Raw genomic sequence first — 12,760 nt, 5'->3', positions numbered from 1 at the left:
TTCCCTCTTTTTTCCTAGCCTTCTTGTTGCTTTCTTCTTCTGAAGTAGACACACCAAGCAACCAATCAGTATTCCAACCCCTGCCTTTACAGTGTCCAAGGAACACCTCATGCCAAGTTTTTTGTACTCAAAGCCCCAAATCATGTTTAATTGCTTAGTGTTGAAGAATAACAGCATCGTGCTACTGCTTCTCCAGGCTCATTCAAGGCAAATTACCACAACTTACTGGTGGGAACCATCAACTGCTGATAGCAAGAGGTTAATAAACTGTCCAGTAAACAATTTTGAGGCCATGAAATGTGTGAGGACGACAATAATCATAGACTCATAGAAAACTAGCCCAACCCCCTGCTCAAAGCAGGACCATCACCAACTACATGATTCAGGCCAAGGCTTTGTCGAGCCAGGCCTTAAAAACCTCGTGGAATGGAGATTCCACTACCTCTCTCGGTAACCTGTTCCAGTGCTTCATCATCCTTCTAGTAAGGAAGTTTTTCCTAATATTCAACCTTGCATGTGAATTTGTAAATGATATATTACTTAGGTCACTGGTTCTCAACCTCACTAGACTCAAGGCACCCCTCCATAACTTCTGTGACTTGAGTGGTATCCAATTTTTAAAAACTAACTGAATATATTACATAGCATTTATATATATTACAGTGCAGCGGAGTGTGTGTGTGTGTAATATATATAAATATACACACATTTCCTCTGCAAGGAATATATAAATAAGTAGGTGGATGGTGGGGAGGGGTGTGTGAAAGGAGGAGAACGGTGCAGGGGGGTTCTGGGGCCCTGCACCCCTAGCTGCTGACAGGCAAAACTCGTGCCAAGACTGTGTCTGTCTTGGGGCAGTTGATTGTATTTATTCTTTCCTCTCCTTAGCCTGGTTTTGTAGGTGCTAATTGATGCTCGTTAAGTCATTATATAGTAGTTAGGTCCTGTGTATTGAGCTGGTCCCTGAGTCCCTGGTCACTGAGTGAATCATGATTGATTGCTTGGTAACTGGTAACACAGTAGATCAGCAGCCAGGCCTGCAGTAGTGTCTCTCTTCCCCGCCCCAAGACACAGTCCATCCCACAAGCACCCATGGCATGAGTTTTGCTCGTCAGCTTTCAACAATTTGGGGTACAGTTGCTCCCAAGCCCCTGCACCGATCTTCTTGAGACTCTGCAGGCTTCATCCTCTCTGCAGAGTCTACCACCTCTGAAAATTTCATCCAAATTGGACAAAAAACAACAAAGTTATAGATATTTTATTGTTTCCCAGTTATACCCTATGGCCGGATCTCTGAAGCAGCTCCGAAGCTCTTCAGAAGCTCCGAACCGCTTCGGGAAGCCTAACAAGGGCAGCGCTTTGACCTGGACATGCTGCTTCGGACCCTGAAGTGTCCAAAGCTTCTCCGGATCCAAAGCTCTGTCCGAAGCCTCGCACAGCCCTAATATCTATACCTGGGAATTGAGCAGGCAGAGGTATATTGAACCTGGTGCAAGGTAGATCTGCCAGTACCTCTCCCCAGCCACGAAGGAGACTAAGAACACAGACCGGGAAATACTAGCATTTATTGTACTAGCATTTATTTTGGACATGACTGTGCCAGCTAGACGTTACTGTAGACTGAGAGACTGAACCAACCTCTTTCAACTGTCTTTCAATCAGAAGGAACATCTGCTGAGAATGAGAATATTGTGTATTTTTCCCCATTTTGTCTTAAAGCTGACAAAGGAATATAATCCACAGGATGTAGTGGGTTTTGGTCTTCACCTTGTTTTCTTTTCTTTAACGTTTTTAAGACCCATCCAGGATGTGACATAGATGGGACTTGACTTTACACTTCTGTGACAGGGTGTGTGTGTGAGAGACCTCTTGCCTCTTTCCTGCATCTCCTGATAGATGCTACTGCTGTTGTACTGGTCCTGTGGGGGCTGCCCTAGTTTAAACTAGTCTGTATAAACTGAGGACTCTTAACACTCACACTACAAAGTATGAATGTAAATGAGAATCAAACCCTTGCTGTTTGACTTACATGAACTTATGCTGACAAACACCCTCATGTTTTTTAACACTGAATGTAGCATATTTTCTTACCTACGCGTGCCCCAGAAAAAGATATGAACATTTTTGGAAAGGCAGAATGAAGGCAAAAAGATCTTTCCCTGTACTAACTGGGCACGCCTACACAAGATGCTATGTCATCTTCATCATCTTGTGAAAAAGTACTTTGTTTGTGTCTAGAAAGAGCTGCCTCTACTTTCTGTAACAAATAAGGATAAATGATTTGGCTGGAAGAGACCTGGTTGCTGGATTATTTAAGCCAATTCATTCCTACACATGTTCACACAACTGCAAGAGACCTTCCTTTATGCCATTGTTCTTGGTGTTGCCCACTGAAATCAATGAGGATCTTTCTTTTGATTTCACAGGTGTTGGAACAGACTCCAAATGTCTATGTTTTTGTTTACAAGATGCAAAAATTCTTGTGTGTGATATCTTTTATTGGACCAACTGCACGGTTGGGATTGACATAGGCAAGTTTTTGGGTATCACAATACCCTTCTTCAGGCTTCTGAGAGAAAAACAAACACAATACAGCTAAATAGCAGGTGGAACAGAAGTTTATGTGAAACTCCATGGCTGCTTGCAGATGTTAAAAAACAAACAAAAATAACTGGCACTTCACTTAAAACTCGGTGCACCCCCGCACTGAACCCAACACATGCCCAGAAGAGGCAGTGTGTTAACTGAACCTGGCTCACCCAACAGCTGTATAGACTGGGCATAAAAGATCCCTTTAGTGGGTCTTTTTATCTAATCAGCTATTAGATAAAAGTGCCAAAAAACCCTCAGAAGCACCCAATCTATACAGAGGCTGCAGAGCCAGGCTGAAGTAATGTGCTGCTTCTTCCAGTAAAACACGGTTGGTTGGTTTGTTTGTTTGTTTGTTTTAACATCTGCTCGCAGCCCGTGTCAGTAAAACCAGGATACAAGAAACATCAGGTAGCCAACAGGCAAGAGAGATGCAATAAACACCTGATAATGGAAGAATGGGATTGTTCAGGAGAGCTGTTACCTCCTGTGAAGCGCAGAGATGATTGATTTAAAAGGCAAATTTGGTTAAACCCATAATCAGATTAGGAAAGTAAATACAATTTCAACTAGGAAGGGCTTGCACATATACTATCTCAGTTTGGTATGTGATGATAGATTTCTTTGGCCCTGGATTAAAAATTAATATCAATTGCTGGGGTTATTTGACCCTAGCAGTCTTTCCTGCCCAGAGCAGGGGGGCTGGACCTGATGATCTCACGAGGTCCCTTCCAGCCCTAAACTTCTGTGAATCTGTGACTATCAAGCAGATTATAATTGACCATGAAGTCATTGTCTATGTTAAACCTGTGGTACTTAGTATCCAATAGGCCTGCTCCCTTGCTCCTCTTGTAAAGGGATTGGGTAGACTTCCTTGAAGCAGAAGAACCATGAGGTCAGACAGGGAGTGATTTTTTTTTTTCTATGAAAGATGTTCTCTTACCCTTCTTAGAATGTCTCCACCTTTTATCATTTTTGTTGATCGTTCGTTCATAGTTTTTGTCTGTTTTTACTCACAGAGTCGGCAAGAGGGCATTGGCGCACTAAATGAGGTATAGCACATTCTGGGATAGACGTGTATGATCCATGGATTCTGATGGTTTTGTTGTGGTGAGTGTTGAGTCTTGTAAGAGCAGAGATGTGTTGACAGGTCTTATATTTATTGCTAAGGCTGGGCTGTGACCCATTTTGATCAGCAGGGAGTTTACTTCTAATGATGAATTGGGCAAGGTTAGGGGGCTATCTGAAGGCCAGATGCTGCAGGTGGGGGTTGGGTTCTCAAGGTCTGGTACTTTTCAATTATAAGCTGTAGTTGGTTGATGATCTTTCTTATAGGTTCAAGTATAATAGGTGACAACAAAGGGTGTGCAGTCAGTAGGGGGTGTTTCTCCTGTATTGCAGTAGTTTGCTTCAGGGTATTTGGGTGAGTCTTTCAAAAATATGGACTATTTCTCTGCTGGAGTATCCTTGCTTGGCAAAGGCAGTTTTCAGAGTGACAGGATGGGTGTCACGAGTGTTCTCCTCAGAGTAGAAGCGGTGAGGGCTTGATTGTAGATAACCACTTTTTCTATGTGTTTGGGATGATTGCTGATTTTGTGTACATAAGTGTAGTGATCCAAGGGTGTTCTGTATGTAGCAGTTTGTAGGATGCCTTATATGATAGTATCTATGAAGTTGAAGTTAATGTAGAAGTGTTCCAGAGAGGTTTTGACTGAAGAGTGGTAGTTGTTAAACCTGTGGTGGAAGTCAGTAAGTGAATCCAAGTGGTCAGTCCTGATGATCAAAATTTTATCTATGTAGCACAGGCATAATGCAGGTATTTCTTTCTTTTATTTTCAAACCATTTTTCCTTGTTTATCTGTTTTAATAACTCTTAATAATTGCTCCCTTATCACTAGTAATTCCAGACATTAGTTAAGAAAACCAAACCCAGACCCTGCTCCAGTCTCTGGCCCAGGTAAGTCTCTAGTACTAATATCTTATCAAGAAAACATTTACCATCACAACTTTATAGTTCTACTGATGGTATTAAATACTCATAAGAAAACATACCAGTAAATTAATTTTTTAGACATACAAGCCAAGTTATAGCAAAATACCTAAGTACATAAATAATTTGAAGCATCTGATTCAGCATTTTCTTAAGTACTTTGCAAAATGAGAACAATAGTGTCCACAGTTTGTTAGGCATTTAGCAAACATAAGAAAGGCCTCTATCAAATGGGTTTACTCTGTCTCATCCTGTAAAGTTCTACATACCAGTTGACTTTTGCAGCTGTACAGTGTCCCACTGACTTCCCTGAAATAGCTACTTATATGGATTAAACTGCAAAACCAAGGCATTAGTGGCCAAAGAATGAGGACTGGGTGATAGGATGCAAAATTACTGCAGGGAGTTTCAGCATGGGTATAATTGGGTCCATGATTTTCCATTTTCCTTCTACCATGCACCTCGCCTTACCCATTTCACAAGGTAGCCATTTCACAAAGAAGCAAGAAAGAAAGAAAGAAAAGAAAAGAAAAACTTTCCTGTTTCTACATATTGGCCACCATGGCCACATCCAGATGAGTGCGGCTATGCAGTATGTGGTGCCACAGACTTGTCTGTGGCACCACACACAACACATTCAGGCATTCCCCGCGCTGCTACGTTGTAGCATGGCAGTTTTTTGACCCCAGGACAAGGTGTGCCACTGCTACTTGTCCCCGGAGAACCAAGCATCCATGCTCATCTGGACGTGGCCCATGACTGGCAAAAGTTCCATGAGCTGTTTGCACTCTGGAACAAAGTCAAAGGAAACAAAGAAGAAATATTATAATACAGAACCTATGAACTTTAACTTTTATTTTTTCATGTAGAAAGTGAAAATGGAGAAAAATGTCTGATTCATGAAATATTTTTTTCTCGTTGGGACAAGCTGCAACTTGTATCTGAACAAAACTGCCTATGTAATTTTAATGTTTGGATAAAAGATGCAAAGACGTATTTTATGCACCCTGGTGCTTTCTGAAACAAGTTTCTCTGTCTAACAGTTTGAGACTCAAATCCAACTTTTTAAAAGCTACAGGAGGTGAATTGTACACAGAGGTACTTTTTATACAAACATGTACTCCTCCCTCCTGTATGCCAGAGAAAACAGGCGATGTGCGAGGAGTTACAAGCCTGCGCAAAAGGATGATATTCACCTGCCAAATCACAAGGAGCCTGGGTGACTGTAACATAGTCTGTCAATACCCCCCTAGAACATAATTTGCTCAAAGGGCCAAGTGCCAGCTTTCAAAGGCGTTTTATTCAAATGAACTTTTCAGATAGAGTGTAATAGCTGATCTGGATGAAGCAACTGGTTAAGAAAACTGGGAAGCAGATTTCCTGATACCACAATTTCTTAACCACAAAGTTTAGACTGCTGGCTCTATTATTGTCCTCACTCATACTTCCTAGGTTTGCAGCCTAATTGTTACACTGGAAATGTAGTAACTCAGTTGCCCAGAACACATCTAAGTAAGAATTTAAGTTGGTTCACAAAGTGTGTATTAAATTGCTGTAATTGTTTGTTTTCTTTTTGCCAACCTTGTGGTATAGAAGTAAAAGTACCTCTCTCTCATCCTCTCCCTTCCATTTACAAGGAAGAGGGATATTGGGCTATGACTTTGGATGAATCCCAACATGACTAGTAACAGCTGGCCTAACAAAATTCCCCTGCAGTTTCAATTGGACATCAAACTCAAAAGTCCTGACTTAAGTAGTTGTAAAGTGTTCGTGTGCATGCAAAGGAGCTAACACTTTTCAATTTTTAGGTGTTAGTGATTTATAGTATGCCCGTTTATAGTACGCCCATGCAGGTCCAGAGTGTGGAGTGCAATCTTGTTAGAGAGTGTAAAGATACCAAAAAAACACAAAATATCACTGTTAGCTTCCAGTGCTTTCTAATTAGACTGGAGCAACAACCAGTTTAGCATGCCACTCTCCTATGTCCAGACTAGGATAAAAGTTAGGCTCAAACCTTCTCACCTCCAGCCAGCTAAACAACACTTAGATGGCTAAGGTTGGCTGTTTAAGTGATGTTATAGGCCTATACAGATTTTATACCATACTCACTCTGCTTGTGACTTGCCTTGATCAGAAAGGATCCACTCCAGCCACTCATACTCGGTAGTGATTCTACTCTGGGAGTAAGTCACTAAACAAGCACAAACAGCAAGAGAAGGAAGTGTCTAGTTGCTAGGGCATTTGCCCAGGGACTGGAAGACCAGGGAGTTGAGCTTCTGTTTTTCACTTTCCAGTGAAATGACCAAACCAGGCCATGAGCTAAACCAGTGGTTCTCAATCCTTTTTGTACCAGGACCCATGTAAACTGTTAACGGCCAGTCCTGACCCAGTGCCCTTCACTCCCAACCTACTTTCCTCCACCCCTAGGCCCAAGGCCTCGAAATGTGTGGGTCTGGTGTGGGTAGAGCATGGGGAGCCCCAAGCAAGCCCTCTCAGGCTGGAACTCTGCCAGTCTGCAAGGGAAAAGCCACTGTTTCCCACATTTTTCTCCTTTAAAGGAGAATCCATTTTAAAAGTTTATTCATGACCCTTTCATATATTCTTGTGACCTACTTTTGGGTCACAATGAACAGGTTGAGAAATGCTGATCTAGACAATGGCAGAGCACTTTCCTCCTCTCCTGTTAAGGCTAGTCCACTGGGCAGCCAAGATAAGAAAATATATGGGACCAGGAGAACAAGGTACAGCAAGTGTGCTCAATAAGATGGATGCAGCCCTGGATTCTGGTCCTAGTGTCCATTTCCAGTGGGGTAGAAGCCCTCCCACTGTTGTCTATCCAATGAATATTAAATGCAGAAACTCCATTGGGAGGAAGTTGGATTAGGGTCTTAATGTTTTAAAACACTATCCAGCAAAGTGTTCAACACTAGTCTAGATTAGCACAAGTAGGTTTAAACAATGTATTTTCTAGTCACAATTAATATAGGAATCATAGGAATCATAGGAAATTAGGGTTGGAAGGGACCTCAGGAGGTCTCCTAGTCTAACCCCCTGCTCAAAGCAGGACCATCCCCAACTAGATCATTCCAGACAAGGCTTTGCCTAGCCAAGTCTTAAAAACCTCCAAGGGTAGAGATTCCACCTTGGAGTGATTCTGGTCCTAGTGTCCATTTCCAGTGGGGTAGAAGCCCTCCCACTGTTGTCTATCCAATGAATATTAAATGCAGAAACTCCATTGGGAGGAAGTTGGATTAGGGTCTTAATGTTTTAAAACACTATCCAGCAAAGTGTTCAACACTAGTCTAGATTAGCACAAGTAGGTTTAAACAATGTATTTTCTAGTCACAATTAATATAGGAATCATAGGAATCATAGGAAATTAGGGTTGGAAGGGACCTCAGGAGGTCTCCTAGTCTAACCCCCTGCTCAAAGCAGGACCATCCCCAACTAGATCATTCCAGACAAGGCTTTGCCTAGCCAAGTCTTAAAAACCTCCAAGGGTAGAGATTCCACCTTGGAGTAGCCTGTTCCAGTGCTTTACTACCCTCCTACATAGGTACCAAAAGGGGAAACACCTTTTTATTTAAGAAGATAGAGATTTAAAAATAGAGATTGTCCATATTTTTTTCTTTTAATTTAATAATGTCTGTTAAGAATGGGTGTGAAAGACAAGCTGTTCCAGTGCTTTACTACACTCCTAGTGAGAGAGTTCTTCCATGCTGCAACTTGAGACCATTGCTGCTTTTTCTGTCATCTGCCACCACTGAGAATAGTCCGGCTCCATCCTCTTTGGAACCCCCCTTCAGGTACTTGGAGACTGCTATTAAATCCCCCCTGTCTTCTCTTCTCCAGACTAAATAAACCCACTTCCCTCAGCCTTTCCTCAGAAATCATGTGTCCCAGCTCCCTATTTTGATTGCTCTCCACTGGAGTCTCTCCAATTTGTCTACATTCTTTCAGTAGTGGAGGCCCCAAAACTGGACACAGTACTCCAGATGTGGCATCACCAGTGCTGAAGAGAGGGGAATAATCATTTCCCTTAATCTTCTGGCAATGCTCCTACTAATGCAGCCTAGCATGCCGTTAGCTTTCTTGGCAACAAGGGCATGCTGTTGGCTTATATTCAGCTTATTGTCCACTGTAACCCCTATTTCCTTTTCTGCAGGAAATGGCCTATTCTGCTAATGCAGACAAGGCCCTATGAAGCTGCATAGTAATACACAGAGTTTTTCTATGCACTGAGTCATGCTGGAAGAACTGCACCTCTGGGTCTCCTTTGTGGTAAACTGGCTGTACACAATCTCCAATGAAAGTCTTCATGGTCCTATTGGGCCCCCTTCTGAGAACCAGAAGGTGGGTAAGGAAGGAATTACTGAAGTACGGCCTCAAGTCCGGCACCATCAGTAATAGACCTTTCAAAGACCACTATTATGTAGTATAATAATCTAATTGTGTCTTATTCCATTATAGACCAAAAAAAAAAAGCCATCAGCATTCTTCAAAATGTGCTGAATATAAGGAAAATGGAACATGCCTCCACATTTGCTGGAAATGTACTAAAGTAAATAAGGATGTTAATTCCTGGGCAGAAATACTGGAAATGATTAAAAAAAAACAAAAAAGCAGACACCCATGAAGGGCCCCTCGTTGTCCCACTAGGCTTAGGAATGATAGGAAATTATAGCTTGGGAAGCTATATATATTAACAGCTGCCAAATGGTTAGTCACAGCTAGCGGGGAACACAAAACCCCGAGCTTGATGATTTGGTTTAGCACAATAACAAATGTCCTAAAAACATAGAGGCCTGGAGCCAGTAAATTCATAGTCTGACTTCTGGGTTTAAGAAGTAAATGAATACTATTGGCTTCCAAAAAATATCAGCTGCAAAGTCTGTATATGAATGCATTTTGTCATCAGTATTTTCCCTGCTCTTTTTCTCCTTCAAGCCCAGGAAGTACAGCTCTTCATTATCCAAAGAGAGCTGTAGATACGGTTTATTCTATTATTCCTAACACATGTAGTTATCACACAAACTAAGATAGAGTATCCAATCTCATTGCATGAATTGATCATTGCTAGGTTCCAAGAAGATCTTGTCTACTAACCTTATAAAATATAATAAGGATAATAGTACTTTAACCTGTAAATCATAAAGCACTTTACCAAGATAGCAAAGTATTATTTAGGATAAGAAAGAGGAGGTCCAAGAAGACGGAGATTCATCAGCTAAAAATAAGATTTAAAAACTAGAGAAACCACAGGCGAAGTGATTGGCCTGTTTATGTAATTACTGAAATGGAAGTGGATGAAAGTCCCAAAGGTTTTAATGGAAGAGGCATAATTGCAGTCTAGAAAAATTTTGGAAAGTATTCCAGATAATTTAATACAGCCTCAAAGTAAAGTAAACAAGAATTATTTTTGTTGTATAAGCAGATTAGCAGTTATACTTCATCCAAAAAATATTAAATAGCTACCATATATTACACAACATGTAGCTTCAAAAGTTCCTGTTTCTTTCTGGCTATTATTTCCCCCTCCTCTCACCCCCCCCCTCCTTTTTTTTGACCATGTAAATGCATGACCCTTTTTCAAGAACTGCTTTGGTGTTATTACTTGTTCTTTTTTTAGCAGGAGACTGCCCTAGAATAGGAAGTGGATTTGTTGTTAGCGTTTCTTTTTGTTCAGGCTGTACATATACCAGTAAGTTGAGTGATAGCATCCTGTCCTTGTAATCCTACTGTTCTGTTTTGCTTGACAATGACATTTCAGCTTCATTTCACAAAAGAAATGGCCCAAGCCCTAACATCACTGCTATTCCAAAAATCGAGGTGTATTCAGTAGCTGTACAGTAACTGGTTTTAAACGAACCAAAACCAGAAATCTCTTTTTAATTTGATTGGTTTTTTTGGTCAGCTGCTCACTTGTGTATTTAGATGGAAAACTACATGTGAAACCCTAACTGTTAAATACAGTGGTCAGCGAGTTTTTGTGCATGCAGCTGTTAAATTCACTTGTAGAAAATCCCATCTCTATACACAATGGAAACTCAAATGTGTTTGTACATACATTGAAAAATGTGTAAGAGTAGGTGATAATGTGCAGTATTTGATTCAAGGCAATTCTTTGCATGAATGAAGCTTCAGGTGCAAACCACAAGGTCATTTTTAGCCCTATAACAACAGGCAGGCAGTTTCAGACAGTATTAAACATCATGCTTTGTGGCATAATAAGATCATTGCTATAGTCAGAAAGGTTTTCTCAAGCAAACACTTGACCCTCAACAATCAGAATATGCTGTAGCAACTTGGGAGGATCTCTGCTTTTAAATTTATGTATTTCTAAATATGTTTAAATAGCCTAAGACACGTCAATCTGTGGCAATATGCCACAAGTAGCACTGGCAGCCTCTGTGCGTGGCACATAGTAGAGCAGGAAGGTGGGAAGGCAGCAAAGTGGCAGATAGGGCAAGAAGCAGAAAGGCAGATTAGAAAGGGGAGGCAGTTTGGAGTGGCACTTAGAGAAGGCACAGGGCTTAATTTGTGGCATGCCTGCTAGAAAGGTTGGCTCCCACTAAGACATACATGCTGTGAACCCTACAAATCTGCAGATAACTATAAACAGACAAGAAAGGCATTTAAGATAAGTACTTTATATAAACATGCCTTGCACTCATAATACACAAATAGCAGACTGTTGGGAAAGCACAGCTACCTTCTAGTTCAGATTTCTTTTTCATAAAGCAGAATTTCTCTTCTCAGTCATTCTGATTTAAAATATTTGTGTTAAAATAACACATTATATAGTAGCATAGTATTCTCTAATAAGAGACCTTGTTGGTGACAGTGTCTTCCAGGAAGTGCCAAGGAAGTCATCGGTATGTCTTCCTGCATATAAAAATAAGTGTACAATACTATGAATATGAAATGCTGAAGCATAAAATCTCATTTGTAGTCAGAAATTAGATTGAGAGACCTCATCAAAACTTCAGTTTACAACATGGATAAAAAAATTCCCAAACATGTAACCAGTATTTTTGCGCAGGGTTGGATGTTGCTGTTACAGTGATTAAAAAAATATATTATTCTGATCATTACAAGCTAAGGGCTTGGTGCTGACAGTGTTTAACTTCCATGTCAACCAATAGTGGTTGATAGGATACAGCGCCTTGGAGAACTGAGCTATAGGGACTCAGTCCTATTGCTCTTGACGTGAAGAGAAAACCCTCAATTGTGTTGATGGAATCAGGACTGACTAAGTGGTGGTGTATCTGTTTTCTCAGTGTGGTGTCTTAGAATCTAAGTCCTTGCATAAAATCCTATCCTCGCTGAATTTATTTGTCAAATTTGCTATGGACTTTCCTGGGGGTTAGGACTTCACTAACAGACTTTTCTTTACAGTTCTGGAAATGAAACAGCAAAATTCTAAAATGATGAAAATTTATCCCAGACCCTCCACACAAAAATTCATAGAATTCAGATAATTTTATGTTTATGTTGCTAGTAATGTAAATATTGACAGTATTTTGATCATGATTTTCTATGGCCAATGCCTATGGAAAACAGCAATAGCTATTGCCAATTGTTAGTATTACCAAGGAACCAACATCCCTGATGATAGATTGAGTTTTGCTATTCCAAAGCATTACAAAATCATGAATCAGGCCTCAGATTTCAGGCAACTGGCTTATTTACCAAGTTATATATTTGGCATGGCAGGAATAGCCAAGCATAAGGAGGTAAGCTTTGTTACATGGTAGTAGATTTCTTGTTCAAATCCCAAAAAGAAAGGAAATGTTTGGACTTTACATAATATGTAGACAGTAGGTTGCGGTTTTAGAAAAGGTTGGGAGATGCACTTATTTGCCATATATTGCATAATTGTGTAAATTCAGAATGTATATCAACCATCAATTTATACCTGTCAAGCCTACCTATGTGTACTAATAGGTCTGGTCAATGTCCAGCTTGAGTAATTACTAGGCCTGTGCAAAATGGCAAGTATTTGGTTTGGATTCGGATTTGGCCAATTTGGAGGACAGTAACTTGATTCAGAGATTCGAATCACTATCCTGATTTGATTCAGCTGAATCAGATCTGAAAGATTTGACACCACTTTTGGAGATTTGGCCATAGACTGAGCAGGCAGCTGACACAGCTGCCTCCAGCTGGTGAGTCTGTTGG

The 12,760-nt window shown here is 40.7% G+C and overlaps 1 long non-coding RNA gene across 3 annotated transcripts in view; it reads right to left on the bottom strand.

Annotated features, from left to right (window-relative positions):
- Positions 1-1,684: 1,684 nt before the first annotated feature.
- The window catches only part of LOC102376605, a 26,722-nt gene continuing 15,646 nt past the window's right edge, over positions 1,685-12,760 (bottom strand). The window contains exons 3-4 of one of the 3 annotated variants that reach the window (XR_003093461.1): positions 11,410-11,464; positions 1,685-4,323 (exon numbers count right to left, since the gene is read on the bottom strand). This is a non-coding gene — a long non-coding RNA (uncharacterized LOC102376605). Of the gene's footprint in view, positions 4,324-11,295; positions 11,465-12,760 lie in introns of those variants that run through there. The other 2 variants (XR_003093459.1, XR_003093460.1) reach the window with 2 other exon arrangements.

Source organism: Alligator sinensis, unplaced genomic scaffold, assembly GCF_000455745.1.
Source record: "Alligator sinensis unplaced genomic scaffold, ASM45574v1 scaffold123_1, whole genome shotgun sequence".
Lineage (NCBI taxonomy): Eukaryota > Metazoa > Chordata > Crocodylia > Alligatoridae > Alligator > Alligator sinensis.
The sequence above is the reverse complement of the archived record's forward strand: the minus strand, read 5'-3'. Positions and strand labels throughout refer to the sequence as shown.